The 20510-nt window shown below is 41.0% G+C and overlaps 1 protein-coding gene, 1 non-coding gene and 1 pseudogene across 2 annotated transcripts in view; 1 reads left to right on the top strand and 2 right to left on the bottom strand.

Moving 5' to 3' along the window:
* The window catches only part of VWA3B (von Willebrand factor A domain containing 3B), a 234457-nt gene that overhangs the window by 49749 nt on the left and 164198 nt on the right, over positions 1–20510 (top strand). The gene's annotated exons all lie outside the window — the stretch shown is intronic.
* LOC103012782 (protein mago nashi homolog 2-like) lies at positions 6693–7139 on the bottom strand (annotated as a pseudogene).
* Positions 8115–8244, bottom strand: LOC114235907 (small nucleolar RNA SNORA71). The gene has a single exon (XR_003621977.1). It is a non-coding gene; the product is annotated as a small nucleolar RNA SNORA71 (small nucleolar RNA).

The following is a 20510-nucleotide window of genomic DNA, read 5'->3' as shown; positions in this document are numbered from 1 at the left end:
GAGCCTAGATTGCTGTGGGACCAGAGTGATGATGCTACCTTCTGGACCTCCTCTGTGCCACCCAGTCCCCTGAAGTCTGGCTTTCCTTCCCTGTTAATGAGTGTGGGTTCTCTTCACAGTCTCTGTGTACTGTGAAATATTCATCTCACTCATAAGCAAAATAAAACAGAGGCATGTTGACCTTCCCCGAACTCCAGGCATTTTTCCTTGGAAAAGATTTCTCTCCAGGACTGAGCAACACTTTGCCCATTCTTGCCCTGGGTCTGGGCTCTCCCTCCCCCACAGTCTCCTAGCAGTCTCTGACCGCAGGTTAAGGGGTAGACCTGATGGGCAGGTAGCGGGGGTCTCCTTGTCTTGGCACCTGGCTTGTAGGGATCTGTGGACAGTGCTCCTGCCTATCTTCCTGAAGTCTTTAAACATGGTGTTACTGAATGCAAGTTCATGTGCCTGATCCATAGTGAGGCCAAACAGTACAGAAATGTCAGAGTTTGGAGCAGAGAAAGGTTTACTGCAGGGACACACAAGGAGATGGGTGGCTTGTGCCCAGAAAAACCCCGAACTCCTTGAAGGGATTCAGCAAAGCACTTTTAAAGGCCAGGTGAGGGAGGGGTGTGGTTAGTTGTTGCAGACTTCTTGGTGTTGGATTCCTTTGCTCTTGCAGCTGTCCACATAGGTCAGGTCACGATGTTCCTGTAAACCTCCAACGAGACAAATGTTATTCTCTGTTCTGCAGCTTTTTATCTCTGTATGAATGGACTCTTAAAGGTCAGAGCCCTGAGAGTAGGCTATCCTGTATACTTCAGGCTATAGGCAACATTCTTTTACAAAAGGTGCAGAGCCAGCATGATTAAGCACAAGCAACAAAGCACAAAGGGTTAAAGTAAAAGGAACAGATCTAACATGGAGTCAGATTTGTTCTTCCCTATTACAGTGGCAGCCAGGGCTTGGCTGCAGTGATGGTCTTCATCTGTCCTGTCTAGTAGAGCTTTGGCTGCTGCTGCCGCTGCTGCTGAAATAGTCCTTCTTTCCTCAGAGTCTGAAATAGTGGCCTGAAAATCATCTTCTACACCCCTCTATTTCTGGGTCTTCTCAGGGAGTCAGGGAAACTAATCATTTAAGCAAACTCCAACAAGTGGCCTTTTTGCTGATTGCTTTGTGTCTGATCAGGACTTAAAAGTATTCTGTGATATTCTTTGAAACTCGGTTTCATCCCAGGCCACCAGTGTTCCCCAAGTCAGCAGTGACTTCTGAGAGGCCACACCCCTCAGCACTCCAGCTTCTCCTGGGTTACAGCCATCCGCTGGAGATGAACTGGCTCTGGTGTAATGGTTTGTGGGGGGACACTGCCCACTGCTCCTGGCAGGCTCAAGTGAGGCCCCCTAAGTGGCAGATATGAATGTCTGGTCACAAAAACAAGTCCAGCCAGACACTTTCTTTGATTTCTAGAATTCAGTTTAATTTTTGATTCCAGTGCCCTTCTATCCCAGTGGATTGGGGGGAAATTAACCCCAGTCATTCCCAGGGACTCCTCCTGAGCTTTTCCCACAGCTTGGAGATCCTAGGCAGTGCTAAGGCATCGGGAGGGGTCTCTAGTAATTAGACATCTCCTCCTGCAAACCGCCCTATAAATACCCATTGTCCCTGTCTCACGGCCACTCCAGGTTGAGCGGTTCTCTGCTGCTCCCATGCTGGCTTTGGATGTGGGAGTCGTTTGCAGACTCTGCCCCACCCTCGTTCACCCTGCGCCTTCCTCCCAAGGTGCTGCAAAGACACGGAGCCAGTTCCCACCCTCTCCTGCGATGCTCTCCTCCTCTCCCCCAAGCCAGGGGGAACCTCCTTCTAATCTGGGATGACTCCTCTCTACCTCCTGCTTCTTAAAGCTGCCTGCTCTGTAAACCCCAGCGCCTCTCCTCAGGGGTTAGGCTTAAAAAAAAAGCCAGAATGTCTTGCAGCCTATTTCATCTTTCTGCTCTGCCTTCTTTGGGGCAAGGAGAATGGCTGCTTGAATGTGGAGGGAGTGGGTGGGGAAGAGAAAGTATAGGGAGAACAGATTACCATCAAAAATATGATCCAATGACACGCATAAATACGACCTTTTTTATAAGAGTGAAACCCTAACCCCAGGATGGGTTTTCTATGGAGGTAGATAATATAACTAGTTACTCTGTTTTTTGATTTTATAAAATAACACTTCAGGAATCAATGCTGGAGAATGGAAAATGGAGAGTTCGTGTGCTGTTAAGTTGGTGCCACATGTAGCTTTGGAGCTGCTCTGTTAAATATGGGAGCCACTGACCACATGTGGCTACCGAGCCCTGAAATGTGAGTCCAATTTGAGATGTGCTGTAAGTATAAAATACACCCTGGATTTCAAAGACTGAGTGAGGAAAAAATGTAAATTATGACATGAATAGTTTTTAATATAGATCATATGTCAAAATGATAATATGAACATATGGGTTACATCAAATATATTAATAAAATTAAGTTTTTTCTAAGATTTGGCTACTAGAAAATTGGAAATTATACATGTGGTTCATCTACTATTGAATTAGTATTGGATAGCGCTGCTCTAGAGCCATGCTAGCTGCCCCGTCGATTAAGTAGCTGTGTAACTTTGGGAAAGTCATTTAACCTTTCTGCTTCCTTTCTTCATCTATAAAATGGGAACAATAGATTGCTATTATATTATATTATGCTATATTATATTATATTATATTAGTTGTGTTAAATGATGAGGAGACAGGAATAAGGCACTGTCCTATGTTCAGTGAACTCAAAGGCAGTAAAATCAAGAGCCTGGGCTTTGGAGTCAGGCCTGGGTTTGGATTTGTCACTTAGCTGTGTGATCGTGGTTAAGGTACTTAACTAATCTGAGCTTTAGCTTTCTTATTTATGAATGGGGATGATGATGTTTACCTTATTGGTTGTTAGGAATATATATATATATATATGCGCGTGTGTATATATGTGTATATGTGTATATACACTGTATGAAACACTGTGTATACACACACACACACACACACACACACACACGTGTTTTATGTAGTACCTGGCACATAGTTAGCCAGTCAATAATTATAACTGCTGTTATTGCCATGACCATCATCATCCTGTGGGTTACCCTACTGTTATTACCACTAGGTAAGCAACTTAAAGACTAAGTTTTTTTATCACCTTTACTTTTCTTCTGTCATCCCAATTCTCGTGTTTGTTTTAGTTCTAGTTCTGCTATTAAGTACATTCTGTTCTCACTTGTAGTCCATCTCCTTTGGTTTCCCCAGCCACCTCTTGGTTGGCTAAAATTTATAATAGTTTCCTCAAGGAGGGAATCAGAGGAACAATAGTCCCAGGGTTTCCAAATGTTCTTTTCTATGTCTTTATACTTAAAGGACAACTTGGCTGGATAGAAAGCCCTTGGCTCACTTTTTGTTGGTCTTGTGTGTGTTATGGGTTGTGCTGCGGTGTCTTCTCATAGTGTGTGCTGCCGAGAAGAAATCCAAGGCCAACTTGATTTTTTTCTTTTGTAAGTGACTTTATCTTTTTGCCTGGTTGCTCAGAGGTTTCTTTTATTCCACCAGCTTTATTGAGTTAAAATTGACATATAGTATTGTGAAAATTTAAGGTGTACAATGGGATGAGGTAATACACATATATATATTGTGAAATGATTATCACAATAAGCTTAGCTAACGCATCCATCACCTCACATAATTACATTATTTTGTGTGTGGTGAGAACATTCAATTAGCAACCTTCAAGTGTATAATACTGTATTGTTAAATATAGTCACCACGCTGTACATTAGATCCCCAGGACTTATTCATCTAATAACTGAAAGTTTGCACCCTTTGACCAATTTCTCCCCATTTCTCTCAGCCCCAGCCCCTGGCAACGACCATTCTACTCTCTCTTTCTATAAGTTTGGCTTTTTTTGTTTCCACATGTACGTGAGATCATACAGTATTTGTCTTTCTCTATCTGACTTATTTCACTTAGCATAATTCCCTCAAGGTCCATCCATGTTGTTGCAAATGACAGGATTTCCTTCTTTCTCATGGATGAGTAATATTGCATTGATATACTTCAAATTTTTATACCCATAAAAAATATATAAAATCACATTTTCTTTATCCATTCATCTGTCAGTGGATGCTTCGGTTACTTCCATGTCTTGAATATTGTAAATAATTCTGGAATGAACATGGGAGTGTAGATATCTCTTCAAAATAGTGATTTCATTTCCTTTGGGTATATACCCAGAAGTGGGATTGCTGGATCATATGGTAGTTCTATCTTCACTTTTTTTGAGGAACCTCCATCCTGTTTTCCATAGTGGCTTCACCAGTTTACATTTCACACCAACAGTGCACAAAGGTTCCCTTTTCTCTACCTCCACACCAACACTGTTATCTCTTGTCTTTTTGATAAGAGCCATTCTAACAGGTGTGCGGGGATATCTTTTGCATTTCCCTGGTAATTAGTGATGTTGAGCACCTTTCCATGTATCTGTTGGCCATTTGTGTGTCTTTTCTGGAAAAATATCTATTCAAATCCTTTGTCCATTTTAATTGGATTGTTTGTATTTTGCTATTAAGTTGTATGAGTTCCTTATATATTTTGCATATTAACTTCCTCTAAGATAGCTGGTTTGTAAATATTTACTTCCATTCTGTAAGTTGCCTTTTGTTTTGCTGATTGTTTCTTTTGCTGTGCAGAAGATTTTTAGTTTGATGTAGCCCCACTTGTTTATTTTTGCTTTTGTTGCTTGCTCTATTGGTGTCATATCCAAAAAAATTGTTGCCAAAACCAGTATCAAGGAGCTTTCCCCCTATGTTTTCTTCTAGTATTTTACAGTTTCAAGTCTTATGTTTAAGTCTTTAATCTGTTTCAAGTTAATTTGGTAAGTGGTATAATATAGGCATCCAATTTCATTCTTCTGCATGTGCATATTCAGTTTTTCCAACACCATTTATTGAAGAGACTATAATTTTTCTATTGAGGATTCTTGGCTCCCTTGTCAGGTATTAGTTGACTGTATACGCATGGGTTTATTTCTGGCTTCTTTATTCAGTTCCATTGGTCTGTGTGTCACTTTTATGCCAGTACCATATTGTTTTGATTACTATTCTGTTGTAATAGAGCTTAGAATCAGGAATCATGATGCCTCCAGCTTTGTTCTTATTTCCCAGGATTGCTTTGGATATTCAGGGTCTTATGTGGTTCCATATGAACTTTAGGATTGTTTTTTCTATTTCTGTGAAAAATGCCTTTGGAATTTTTTAAAATTAATTAATTAGTTAATTTAATTTTTGGCTGCGTTGGGTCTTCGTTGCTACTCACGGGCTTTCTCTAGTTGCAGCGAGCAGGTGCTACTCTTCATTGCAGTGCATGGGCTTCTCATTGCGGTGGCTTCTCTTTTTGGGAGCACAGGCTCTAGGCGCGCGGGCTTCAGTAGTTGTGGCTCGTGGGCTCTAGAGCGCAGGCTCAGTAGTTGTGGCGCACGGGCTTGGTTGCTCCGCGGCATGTGGGATCTTCCCGGACCAGGGCTAGAACCCCTGTCCCCTGCATTGGCAGGCAGATTCTTAACCACTGTGCCACCAGGGAAGCCCCCTTTGGAATTTTAATAGGAATTGCCTTGAATCTATAGATGGCTTTGGGTAATATAGACATTTTAACAATATTAATTATTCTGATTCACAAACAAGAGATATTTTTCCATTTATTTGTGTCTTCATCAATTTATTTTATCAATGTCTTATAATTTGTCAGTGTACAGATCTTTCAACATCTTGGTTAAATTTGTTTCTAAGTATTTTATTATTTTTGATGCTATTATAAGTGGGATTGTTTTCTTTATATCTTTTCCAGATAATTTGTTGTTAGTATATAGAAACACAACTGATTTTTGCCTGTTGATTGTGTATCCTGCAACTTTACTGAATTTGTTTATTAGTTCTAACAGGTTTTTTGGTGGAGTTTTTAGGGTTTTCTATATATAAGATCATATCATCTGCAAACAGACTATTTTACTTCTGCCTGTCTGATTTGGATGTATTTTTTTTTTTCTTGACTGATTGCTCTTGCTAGGACTTCCAGTACTGTGCTGAATGGGAGTAGTGAGAGTGGAAACTCTTTTCTTGTTCCTGATCTTAGTGGGAAAGCTTTCAACCTTTCACCACTGAGTATGTTAGCTGTGAGTTTGTCATGTATGGTTTTTATGATGTTGAGGTATGTTCCTTCTGTACCCAGTTTCTTGAGAGTTCACTTCGTGTTCATTTATCACGAAAGAATGTTGAATTTTGTGAAATGCTTTTTCTACATCTATTGAGAGAATCATGATTTGGTACATCACATTTATTAATTTGTGTATGTTGAACAATCTTTGCATCCCAGGGATAAATCCTACTTGATCATGGTGTATGAACCTTTTAATGTGCTGTTGAATTTGGTTTGCTAGTATTCTGTTGAGAATTTTTGCATACATATTCATTAGTGATATTAGTCTATAGTAAACTTTTCTTGTAGTGTCATTATTTGGCTTTGGTATAAGGGTAGAGCTGGCCTCATAAAATGAGCTTGGAAGTGCTCCCTCTTTTTCAATTTTTTGGAAGAGCTTGAGGAGGATTGGTATTAATTCTTAATCTGCTCAGATTTTCTTTCTTTTTTTTTTTTTTTTTTTTTACAATTTAGATTGGTTTAATCTTGAAATGTAATCCAATAAGACTAAAAACTAAACATTTCAGGTCCTGTACCAAATAGTAAAATACTCGAAGGCCTTCAGGATCCTTCGACTGATTAAACATCAATAAGAGAACCTATTTTTGATGTGGTAAAAGAAATGTGTTCATCTCCAATTACAATTTCAACTTCCTGCCTGCCAGCCCTGTCAGAGGGAGGCCACAAAGCATCATCTTCTTTTGTAATTTACTGTCATCAATAATTCTCTTCAGTTCTTCCATTACACTCTTGTGTACATAAGCCTCCCTTCTGATCATGACATCATTTTTATAATTGCTGTTGTTGGCATATCTAAGTTTTCCATGCGGCCAAAACTCAAACTCCAGAAACTCGTATCCAAACTTGCCCTTGTGCCCTACATAGTAGCATAGGTAGAAATCACTGGCCATAGCCATCCTTGTCCCCGAAAAGCCCACTGAAGGCCCAGCCGACGTGCCTCCAGGCACCTGGCCCAGATTTTCTTTTTCTTCATGATTCAGTGTTGGTAGTTTCTATATTTCTAGGAATTTATCCATTCTTTTAGGTTATCCAATTTGTTGGCATGTGATTATTTATAATAGTCTCTTATGATCCTTTGTATTTCTATTGTGTCATATTTAGATTTCATTTCTAATTTTATTTGAGTCTTTGCTCTTTTTTGGGGGGTGGGGGGTGGGTCCATATGGTTTATTGAATGGATGGATGGAGAGAAAATGATGATGATGAGCAGCTGCCAACTCAAGAAAAGAACTCTTGGTTATTGAAGTCATCCAGGCACAGCAGAGGGACCAGGGCCAGCCTTCCCTGTCCACGGCTCTCCAAGGGCACTGCTGTCAGGACTCAGAGCCAGCCAAAGGGGACGCCAAGCCCCCAGTCACAGCGCTTTGCCCCTGATCTCTCATGCTGAGTGAACAGTTCTCCTGTGATGCTCTGAGCAGGCAGCAGGGAGCTCTTCACGTGGAGACCTCACTGTCCATTCTCTGCCCCACTGGTGTCCACGAACTATAGGAATCTTGGGGAGAAATAGCAGCAATCCCAGATCCCAAGTCACCCCAAGGTCACTGACTCATGGGACTTCCTCAGCAATCTCCAGATCTAAGGCTGACCTGTTATCTGGGAGCCAGACATGCCTCTTGGGGGCACCATGTTGCATCTGTGGATTCTACTAAGCAAAGGCACTGTCACAGGGTTTCTGCCTCCCACTGAACCGATCTGAACTCGTTCCAGTGTGAGATCCAAATATACATGTATTGACTGGTTTCTGCCAAGAGACTCCTTAACTTCAAAGACAAAGTGAACCCCTGCAATCTGGGCGCTAGCCTGGTCACCATATCACAGGGGGGCCAGCAAAGGCCTGAGCTCTGAAGGGAATGGCAGGAGAAAAAAGATAGTGTATGAAAGATCCAGGGTTTGGAAGGGACAACTAGGCCCTTCAAACATGGAAAAATGTCTTTCACTAACTCCTCTCCCAGCACTATCGATGACCAGGGCACAGGCAACCCATGATCACTGAGTCTTTGCTCTTTTTTTCTTAGTCTAGCTAAAGGTTTGTCAATCTTATCTTTTCAAAATACCATCTTAGTTTTGTTAATCTTTTCTATTGTTTTCCCTGTCTATATTTCATTTATTTCTGCTCTGATCTTTGTTACTTCTGCCATCTTTGGACTCATTTAGTCCTTTAGTTCCTTGAGGTGTAAAGTTAGGTCATTTTTCTGTGATCTTTCTTTTTGTCTTTTAAATGTAGCTGCTGTTGCTATACACTTCCCTCTTAGAATGGCTTTTGCTGCACTCCATAAGTTTTGATTTTTTTTTTTTCTGTGTTTCCATTTCTAATTGTTTCGAGATTTTTTTTGATTTCTCTTTTGATGTCTTCTTTGACTCATTTTTTGTTCAGGAGTGTGTTGTTTAATTTCCACACATTTGTGAATTTTCCATTTTCCTCCTTTGATTAATTTCTAGTTTCATACTGTTATGGTTGGAAAAGATACTTGGTATAATTTCAGTTTCCTTACATTTGCTAAGGCTTATTTTGTGACTTAATATATGATCTATCCTGGAGAATGTTTCAGATGCAATTGAGAAGTATGTATATTCTGGTGCTGTTGGTGGTTTGTTCTGTATGCATCTCAGGTCCATTTAGTCTAAGGAATAGTTCAAGTACAGTGTTTCCTTATTTACTTTCTGTCTGGGTGATGTAACCATTGTTGAATGTGGGGTATTGAAGTTCCCTACTATTATTGCATTGTTATCTATTTCTCCCTTCAGTTCTATTAATATTTGCTTTAAATATTTAGGTGGTTCAATGTTGGGTGCATATATATCTACAATTGTTATATCCTCTTAATGACTTGGTCCCTTTATCACTTGGTCCCTTTTTATATAGCGACCTTCTTTGTCTCTTGTGACCAGTTTTGATTGAAAGGCTATTTTATCTGATATAAGTATAGTCACTTCTGCTCTCCTTTGGTTACCATTTGCATGGAACATCTTTTTTCATCCCTTCACTTTCAACCTATGTGTGTCCTTAAAGCTAAAGTGAGTCTCCTATAGGCAGCATGTTGTTGGATGTTTTTTTTATCCATTCAGCCACTTTGTTTCTTTTGATTGGAGAATTTAGTCCATTTACATTTAATGTAATTATTGATAGATAAGGACTTACTATTACCATTATGTTATTTTATGACTTTTTTAGTTATTTTGTTCCTTTCTTCCTCTCTTATTGTCTTCCTTTGTGATTTATTTTTTGTAGTGGTATGCTTTAATTCCTTTATCTTTATTTTTTGTGTAACTACTAAAGGTTTTTGTTGTATTTTTTGTATATGTGTGGCTACCACAAGGCTTACATAAAACATCTTGTAGATATAACAGTCTATTTTAAGCTGATAACAACTTACTTTCAATTGCATACAAAACCACTACTCTTTTACTCTCTCCTCCCCACATTTTATGCTATTGATCTTTTTATCTGTGCATCCATTAACAAATTATTGTAGCTTATATACTGTATATAATTATAGCTTATACATATTGTAGCTTATTTATTATTATAGCTTATTATAGTTGTTTTTAATATTATTGTTTAACGTCTGTGCTAGAGATAAAAGTGATTTACACACCACCATTACAGCATTTGGGTATTCTGAATTGAACTGTATAATTACCTTTACCAGTGAGTTTTATACTTTTATGTATTTTTAAGTTGTTACTTAGCATCCTTTCATTTCAACTCCCTTTAGCATTTCTGTAAGGTAGATGTAGTGATGATGAACTTCCTTAGCTTTTGTTTGTCTGTGAAATTCTTTATCTCTCTTTCATTTCTGAAGGACAGTTTTGCTGGGTATAGTTTTCTTGGTTGGCAGTTTTTTGCTTTTAGCACTTTGAATATTTCATATCATCCCATTCCCTCATGGCCTGCAGACTTTCTGCAGAGAAATCTGCTGATAGCCTTATGGGGTTCCCTTGTTCATGATAAGTCATTTTTCTCTTGCTGCTTTCAAAATTTTCTCTTTGTCTTTGACTTTTTACATTTTGATGATAGTGTGTCTCAGAGTGATCTTCTTTGGGTTGGTCTTGCTTGGGGTCCTTTGAGATTCTTCTACTTAGATGTCCATATCTCTTTTTAGATTTGGGAAGTTTTCAGCTATTATTTCTTTAAATAATCTTTCTGCCCCTTTCTGTCTTTTCCTTCTGGGACTCCTATGTTGTGAATATTCATTTGCTTGAAGGTGTCCCATAATTCATACAGGTTTTCTTCACTCTTTTTCATTCTTTTTCCTTTTTGTTCTTCTAATCGGCTAATTTCAAATGATCTGTCTTCAAGTTTTCTGATTCTGCTTCACGATCAAGTCTGTTGTTGAGGCTCTCTATTGAATTTTTTAGTTCTGACATTGTATTCTTCAGGTTCAGGATTTCTGTTTTGGTTCTTTTTTATGGTTTCTATTTCTTTAGTAAACTCATTTTGTTCATGCATTGTTTTCCTGATTTTGTTTAGTTATCTGTGTTCTTGCATTTCACTGAGTTTCTTTAAGATGATTATTTTGAATTCTTTTCCAAGTAATCTGTAGATCTCCATTTCTTTGGGATCAGTTACTGGAACTTTATTAATTCCTTTGATGGTGTCATCTTTGCCTGATTCTTAATGATTCATGTAGCCTTGCATTGGTATCTGTACATTTGAAGAAGCATACACTTCTTCCAGTCTTTACAGACTGGTTTCCATAGGTAAAAACCTTCTCCTGTCTGTTCCCTGGGCTGATGGACTACCTCTGGAATCTCAGTTGTGCTGGGTTAGACCCAGTTATACGGCTGTTGCTGGGTCTCTAGTGGGATCTTCAGTTGGCAGGCTTGTTATCAGGGGCTGAGACAGGTGTGGCTCCTGTCTGGTCTCTGGGTGAATGGGACTGCCTCCAGTACCTTGTTCAGTAGGGTGTTCTGGGATAAGGAAGGATCCCAGGTTCCACAGTTGGGTCCTTAGACAGCAGGTCTATTACTAGGTGTGCAGGGGGCATGGCTCCCACTAGATCCCTGGGAGGACTGATGCCTGGTCACTGGATGAGCCCCTAGGTGGGCAGGACTGGCCCTGGACCATGGCTGGGAGGGGCTGGAATGGGGCCCCAGGGTTGTTTGAGATTCTATAGCCATGTTTGAGGTCTGCAGACCTGGCCCTGGAGGCACAGATGCGAGTGTCTCCCACCAGGTCCCTGGGCAGGTTGGGCTCAATGGTGTGGACTGAGGCTGGGAGGGCCTGGAACTGAGTATAGGTCCTTTTCAGAGTCTCTTGGAGCACAGACAGTAGTGTGTACTACTGGGTCCCTTGCTGGCAGGTCTGCTGGTGGACTGAAGCTGTGTTGAGGTTGGAGCCCAGTACAGGGCCCTTCTGGGGGTTCAGACTGGAGTGTCTCCCACTGGGGCCCTGGACCCTAAGGACTGCTGGCAGACGGAGGCTGTGAGGGGGTTAGAGGCAAGTATGGGGCCCTTTCTGGATCTCTGGGGGTATAGACAGGTATGTCTCCTGCAGGATCCCTGTGCCAGCAAGACTGTGGACAATGGCTGGGATGGGCTGGAGCCCAATTACAGGGCCTATTCAGAATCTACAGTCTGACTGAGTTTGGGGGCTTACCTCCAGGGGCTCCCAGACTGTGGCCAAGAGGGGCTGGAACTGGTTCACGGGCCAGTTCAGGGTCCACAGCTGGGATCAAGGGCTGTATGTCTATTACCTGATGCTCGGGTGAACATGGCTCCTCCTGGGTCCTTTGGCATATGGTGCTGGAGACAGGACCAAGCCAAACAGGGCTGTAGTCAAGTCCTCAGGGGCACAAAGCTGTTTCTGTTTCTGTAGCGGGGAGCATAGTTGGTAAGTCAGCAGCATGGGGCAGACCTGCCTTCTCAAAACACCTCTCCTTGGTCTTGGACTTCACAATCTCCTACCTGGATCCCAAAGCTCCTATGAAGGCACTTTTGTCCGTGGGTGGATGCCAAATTATTGTTGTTGAGGCAGGGATATGATCAAGGGATATCTTATTCAGCCATTTTGCGCCAAAGGATTCTTTTTCTTATCTTTAAATCCATTAAGTCCTAGGATATGTCTCAACGTTGACTGCTGTGGTTGATATTCCTGGTATGTAGTGTGCCCTTTAATATGAACACCTAAGACTTCTATTTCAGGCAAGTTTCTTTGAATTATACTTTAAAATACTTCTTCTGCTCCGTTGTTTTATTTATTACTATTTTTAAATTTAACAAACACTTGGACATTGCTTGGAATATACCAGGCACTGTTGCAGCCTCTTATCAAATTTTAACCCACTTAAACTTCCTAACAGCCCTATGGAGTAGGTACTAACATTATCCTCATTTTAGTGATGGGGAAACCAAGAAAGAAAGTGGTTAAGAAACTTGTCCAAATTCACATTCACTTCATTGACATGAAGTCAAACACTTCATTTTCTTAACCGTTGTGCCAGGCTGGTTTTCTTCTTTGGTGACTCACTTTATGTATAAAGTATGATAGCTCTCCTTTGACTGTCTCCTATTATTTTCTCTCTAATGTTTTAGAATACTTTATTTCTGCTTGTGTTCGCCTTGTCTAGTTTCTTATAGTGAGTTCCAGTGTATAGTTTCTTTGTTGATTTCCCACCGTTTTCATCTTAATTTCTGTGATTTTTTTTCTTCTTTCCTGACTTTTTCATATTTCATCTCTTCCTGTTGTCTTGCCATCACATTCTTGAGTTTTTGCATGTCTGCTTTGTTTTCTTCCTTCAAGGAGATGATAGCTTCATATATATTTTTAAATTCATTGTAAATATTGGATCATAATTTTCATGTATTCCCTGATAACGTTTTTAGTGAGTGTTATTCATCTCTTGATAATTTTGCTGCTCTTTCCCTCATTTTTTTCTCATGTTCTTCTTTGGTTGCTGTGTGCTGGCTTCCTCTTTATTATTCACCACTGAAAGGACACAAGATAGGTATCTGCTGGTGGTTCATATGGGAGATGGGGTGGGGAAGGGGCTATGCTTCATGGCTAAAGGCACTCTTCTTTGCTGTTACTGAGAGTGGTTCCTGCAAATAAGTTTTCTCTGGGTGATAGTTTGTGATGCTCTCCCTCTTGCCTTTCTGAACCAAGTTGGCAGACCCCAACTGATAAATGGGCAAAAGAAGTTAAATACAAAAATGTTCAATTTCACTACTGTTCACTACTAATTGACATTAATTTCTTTATCAAAGCAAATTCAGCTGGAAACAGTGAGATATTATTTTTTTGCTAATTCAGGTTCAGTGAAATGGGTATTCCTTATGCACTGCTGATGTGACTTACATTGTCTTAAAACTTTTTTTGGAAAGCATCTCAGTGTGAGAGATTACCCCAAAATGTTTAATCATGTTGATCCGGTATTTTCACTACTAGAAATCTATCTCCCCCAGAAGTCTAAAGTACAGAAGGAAATACACCACCAAAAAAGATATTCACACCATTCACTTATGAACCTTTCTTTCTCCGGTGATGTATGTGGATTCCTTTGCAATATATCAATATTACATTCCTGTATGTGATGGGCTTGCCCTGGGCCATCTACTCTGCTTCATTGCCCTGTCGCACTTTACTCTTGATTGATAATGACCTTTTGACATCCAATTTGTTTCTGTATCTGCCCTGTGTATTTACTGTAGATGTGAAAAATGGGTTTGATGTTATCCAAATAAACCTTCATTTTGTGTATTGCTGGACTGAATATTCTAAGTGGTGAGCACGTATATTCTCGGTTTCTGTGCTGTCTTATTCAACACACACTTTTTCAACACACACACATGTGAGCACATGTATTCTTGGTTTCTGTGCTGTCTTCTTCAACACACGCTTTTTCTCATAATATACACTGGCTTTTAAAGCTTTTTATTTTTTGCCCCCAATACATTTTCCTTTCTTCCTTTCTCTTTTTTCTTTTCTCCACTCCTCCCCTACCCTGTTTCTTAGTATAGAGTTGGGTAGGTCCAGTGATATAATTTGAAAGCAAATTAAAGACTGAGTTGTGAGGAGACCTTCAAGATGGCAGAGGAGTGAGACCTGGAGATTGCCTTCTTCCCCACAAATACATCAGAAATACATCTACATGTGGAACAACTCCTACAGAACACCTAGTGAACGCTAGCAGAAGACCTCAGGCTTCCCAAAAGGCAAGAAACTCCCCACGTACCTGGGTAGGGCAAAAGAGAAAAGAAAAAACAGACAATAGAATAGGGATGGGACCTGCACCAGTGGGAGGGAGCTGTGAAGGAGGAAAGGTTTCCACACACTAGGAAGCCCCTTCACTGGCGGAGACTGCGGGTGGCGGAGGGAGGAAGCTTCGGAGCCACAGAGGAGAGCGCAGCCACAGGGGTGCGGAGGGCAAAGCGGAGAGATTCCCGCACAGATCGGCGCTGACCAGCACTTACCAGCCCGAGAGGCTTGTCTGCTCCCCCGCCGGGGCGGGCGGGGGCTGGGAGCTGAGGCTCGGGCTTCGGTCGGATCGCAGGGAGAGGACTGGGGTTGGCTGCATGAACACAGCCTGAAGGGGGCTAGTGCGCAATGGCTAGATGGGAGGGAGTCCGGGAAAAAGTCTGGAGCTGCCAAAGAGGCAAGAGACCATAGTTTCGGGGTGTGCGAGGAGAGGGGATTCAGAGCACCGCCTAGATGAGCTCCAGAGACAGGCGCAAGCCGCGGCTATCAGCGCGGACCCCAGAGGCGGGCATGGGACGCTAAGGCTGCTGCTGCAGCCACCAAGAAGCCTGTGTGCAAGCACAGGTCACTCTCCGCACCTCCCCTCCCAGGAGCCTCTGCAGCCCGCCACTGCCAGGGTCCTGAGATTCCAGGGACAACTTCCCCAGGAGAACTCACAGCGTGCCTTAGGCTGATGCAACGTCATGCCGGCCTCTGCCGCCCCAGGCTGGCCCCGCATTCCAAACCCCTCCCTCCTCCAGGCCTGAATGAGCCAGAGCCCCCTAATCAGCTGCTCCTTTAACCCCGTCCTGTCTGAGCAGAGAACAGACGCCCTCAGGTGACCTACATGCAGAGGCAGCGCCAAATCCAAAGCTGAACCCCAGGAGTTGTGCGAACAAAGAAGAGAAAGGGAAATCTCTCCCAACAGTCTGAGGAGCAGCAGATAAAATCTCCACAATCAACCTGATGTACCCTGCATCTGTGGAATACCTGAATTGACAACGAATCATCCTAAATTGAGGCAGTGGACTTTGGTAGCAAGATATGACAAAGAAAGAAAACTACAGGCCAATATCACTGATGAACATAGGTGCAAAAATCCTCAACAAAATACTAGCAAACAGAATCCAACAGCACATTAAAAGGATCATACACCATGATCAAGTGGGGTTTATCCCAGGAATGCAAGGATTCTTCAATATATGCAAATCAATCAATGTGATACACCATATTAACAAATTGAAGGAGGAAAACCGTATGATCATCCCAAAAGATGCAGAAAAAGCTTTTCACAAAATTCAACACCCATTTATGATAAAAACCCTCCAGAAAGTAGGCATAGAGGGAACTTACCTCAGCATAATAAAGGCCATATATGACAAACCCACAGTCAACATCGTTCTCAGTGGTCAAAAACTGAAACCATTTCCACTAAGATCAGGAGCAAGACAAGGTTGCCCACTCTCACCACTATTATTCAACATAGTTTTGGAAGTTTTAGCCACAGCAATCAGAGAAGAAAAAGAAATAAAAGGAATCCAAATAGGAAAAGAAGAAGTAAAGCTGTAACTGTTTGCAGATGACATGATACTATACATAGAGAATCCTAAAGATGCTACCAGAAAACTACTAGAGCTAATCAATGAATTTGGTAAAGTAGCAGGATACAAAATTAATGCACAGAAATCTCTTGCATTCCTGTACACCAATGATGAAAAATCTGAAAGAGAAATTAAGGAAACCCTCCCATTTACCATTGCAACAAAAAGAATAAGATACCTAGGAATAAACCTACCTCTGGAGACAAAAGACCTGTATACAGAAAACTATAAGACACTGATGAAAGAAATTAAAGATGATACAAACAGACGGAGTGATATACCATGTTCTTGGATTGGAAGATTCAATATTGTGAAAATGACTATACTACCCAAAGCAATCTCCAGATTCAATGCAATCCCTATCAAACTACCAATGGCATTTTTCACAGAACTAGAACAAAAAATTTCACAATTTGTATGGAAACACAAAAGACCCCGAGTAGCCAAAGCAATTTTGAGAAAGAAAAAACAGAGCTGGAGGAATCAGGCTCTCTGACTTCAGACTATACTACAAAGCTACAGTAATCAAGACAGTATGGTACTGGCACAAAAACAGAAATATAGATCAATAGAACAGGATAGAAAGCCCAGAGATAAACCCACGCACCTATGGTCATCTTATCTTTGATAAAGGAGGCAAGACTATACAATGGAGAAAAGACAGCCTCTTCAATAAGTGGTGCTGGGAAAACTGGACAGCTACATGTAAAAGAATGAAATCAGAACACTCCCTAACACCATACACAAAAATAAACTCCAAATGGATTAAAGACCTAAATGTAAGGCCAGACACTATAAAACTCTTAGAGGAAAACATAGGCAGAACACTCTTTGACATAAATCACAGCAAGATCCTTTTTGACCCACCTCCTAGAGAAATGGAAATACAAACAAAAATAAACAAATGGGACCTAATGAAACTTAAAGGCTTTTGCACATCAAAGGAAGCCATAAACAAGGCGAAAAGACAGCCCTCAGAATGGGAGAAAATATTTGCAAATGAAGCAACTGACAAAGGACTAATCTCCAAAATTTATAAGTAGCTCATGCAGCTCAATATCAAAAAAACAAACAACCCAATCCAAAAATGGGCAGAAGACCTAAATAGACATTTCTCCAAAGAAGATATACAGACAGCCAACAAACACATGAAAGAATGCTCAGCATCACTAATCATTAGAGAAATGCAAATCAAAACTACAATGAGGTATCAACTCACACCAGTCAGAATGGCCATCATCAAAAAATCTACAAACAATAAATGCTGGAGAGGGTGTGGAGAAAAGGGAACCGTCTTGCACTGTTAGTGGGAATGTAAATTGATACAGCCCCTATGGAGAACATTATGGAGTTCCTTAAGAAACTAAAAATAGAACTACCATACAACCCAGCAATCCCACTACTGGGCATATACCCTGAGAAAACCATAATTCAAAAAGAGTCATGTACCATAATGTTCATTGCAGCTCTATATACAATATCCAGGACATGGAAGCAACCTAAGTGTCCATCGACAGATGAATGGATAAAGAAGATGTGGCACATATATACAATGGAATATTACTCAGCCATAAAAAGAAATGAAATTGAGTTATTTGTAGTGAGGTGGATGGACCTAGAGTCTGTCATACAGAGTGAAGTAAGTCAGAAAGAGGAAAACAAATACCATATGCTAACACATATATATGGAATCTAAAAAAGAAAAAAATGGTTATGAAGTACCTAGGGGCAGGACAGGAATAATGACGCAGACGTAGAGAATGGAGAATGGACTTGAGGACGCGGGAAGGGGGAAGGGTAAGCTGGGACGAAGTGAGAGAGTAGCATTGACATATATACACTACCAAATGTAAAATAGATAGCTAGTGGGAAGCAGCCGCATAGCACAGGGAGATCAGCTCGGTACTTTGTGACTACCTAGAGGGGTGGGATAGGGAGGGTGGGAGGGAGATGCAAGAGGGAGGAGATATGGGGATATATGTATATGTATAGCTGATTCACTTTGTTATAAAGCAGAAACTAACACACCACTGTAAAGCAATTATACTCCAATAAAGATGTTAAAAAAAAAAAGATTGCATTGTATCAGCAGTTTGCTTACTGCAGCTTTCCTTGCCAATGTATTAAAAAGCCTTTAAAAATTTGAACCAATTATATTGCATTTGTGCCCATTATCAATTCAAGATTTAACAGGCTATAATTATTCTCTAAAGTTTCCGAAGTCCTTTGGACTACTCCAAGTCAGATTAGTGGAGACTGGATAACTTAGATAAATGCATAGCTACAAGTTCTTATTTCATTTAATTTTGATGTGTGATACTTGTTGATAAATAGATATTTGTAGGAATCTGCATTTCTTGTAATGGGTTTGATAAATGAATTGTAATAGTAACTACAAATAAGTTAATTATGTGTGAATTTTAACGAACTTTTAGGCCTCATATTTTGGGGCAAATCCTTACATCATGCTCTTCCCATCAGATAGCAAAAAGTAGTTGTAGGCTGAGAACAATTTTGTCTTGTTTCTTGCTTCCTTGCAAAGACAGCAATAGATATATCGTGTACAATCATTTCTTTATTCTGTGCTTGCTTTGGATTCTTATATGTACTTGGAAGAATTTCCCCCCCAGATTGAATTTTTTCCTGTTTGCTCGTTTTCCCAGGACTGCTCTTTTTGGGTGATAGAAAGCTTTTCCAGGGTTTTGACACAGGCAATGTGTGCTACTTAGGGTGGTACAATAAATAGTGCATTACATTAAAATTTTTTTCTACCTTACTTCCTAAGAGTTCATGGGCAGTCTTCTCTGGCTGTCAGGAATGTTTAGAGAGAGGACAGGAAGAGGACTAAGGTTCATGGCACCTACGGCGTCAGCCCCGCTGAGCACTTGTGCAGGTGGTGGTGGCTGCCCACCTCAGGAGTCAAGAGTAAATTGCCTCTCACCTCTGATTCTGTGGCCAGGTGCTGTCCAAAGACCTTCCCCTGGACTTCTGAGAACTCTTAGGGGAGGGGGGATACCCTTCTATTCTCCTTGCCCTCTGGGATCCTCTGTTTGCCTGGCACTGTGTCTGGTTTGTCCATGCTAGTCTGGATGAAAATTCAGCTTCTCTCTTTATTCCCTGCTACCATCCTCCTCGCATACTCTTCATTAGGTGTGATTTTTTTAAAAAAAATACTTATTTATTTATTTGGCTGCGCTGGGTCTTAGTTGTGGCATGCGGGATCTTTAGTTGTGGCATGCAGGATCTTTTTAGTCGTGGCATGTGGGAATCTTTCAGTTGTGGCATGCATGCAGGATCTAGTTCCCGTGACCAGGGATCGAACCCTGGCCCCTGCATTGGGAGTGTGGAGTCTTAACTGCTGGACCACCAGGGAAGTCCCCATTAGGTGATATTTTAATAGCTGCTGCTGAGCCACTGGAAGAGGAAAGAGTGACATACATCCTCCCTGGCTCCTCCCTTCTGTTTCTCCCTTTTGCCTCCTGAAGCTTCTCACCATTTCTTTTCAAGAGCAAAGCCTGCCTCTGAGTCTCCCCTCCAATCCTGATGGCTGTGTCTTGTACTTGGGGTTCATTGAGCTTCTTGGACCTGCTGGTTTATAGTTTTCATCACATTAGTAATACTTTTGCCATTATTTCTTGATCACAGGTCTACAGGTCAACTGCAGATTGACTAATTGAGGAGGGACGTGTCCTTCTTTAGTGCTCTCCGGGATATATTTCTGTTGTGGCAGTCAGCATGAGCCATGAGCACAAGCGCCAAGCCAAGCCATGCAGCCCTACTTAAGGCCTCTGCTCATGTCACACCCACTAATATTCTGTTGGCCAAAGCAAATGAAATGACCAAGTCCACATCAAGCAGATGAGGACATCTACTTCACTCACACTGAGATGGGGAGGGAAATGAATATTTGCTAAACAATAATGCAAGCTCTCACAATGTTTTGTTCTTGCATGATTCTTTTTTTGGCTCTGGCAAACAGTGTTTGCTGGAAAGTGAATCAACTTTGGAGTCAGACCTGGATTCAAACCCTAGTTAGTTTTGCCACTAACTACTTGTGTGACTTTAGGTAAGTTACCTAACCTTTCTGAGCTATGTTCTCTTAGTTGTAAAAATGGGAAAAATAACATTTACCTCATATGATTGTTGGGGGAATTAAGGCATATAACAACCATGGTAATGTTTAGTACAAAATTGACATTCAATTAATATTAGTTTCCTTTTAGGATTCCAAGTGGGCTTTTATTGTAGACATTGGCTCTAGAAAGTAAAATAATCCAACAGGATAGTGAGCATTTTCAGACTAGTTATGATACTAACCAGTTTATTCACATGCATAGTGATGGATAGGAATCGGAATTTGGAAGTAGGAAGTGAATACTGTACTGATTAGCTGCATCCCGATTGGAGGTGGATCCATTTCCAAGGTTTATATTAAGGGTAGGTGATCAGGACCTTTCTAGAGGAAATCAGGAGCACCTGTTCATCTACTA

The sequence above is a fragment of the Balaenoptera acutorostrata genome, chromosome 12 (genome assembly GCF_949987535.1).
Source record: "Balaenoptera acutorostrata chromosome 12, mBalAcu1.1, whole genome shotgun sequence".
Classification (NCBI taxonomy): Eukaryota; Metazoa; Chordata; class Mammalia; order Artiodactyla; family Balaenopteridae; genus Balaenoptera; species Balaenoptera acutorostrata.
Note: the sequence above shows the minus strand (reverse complement) of the source record. Positions and strands in the feature narration are given on the sequence as shown.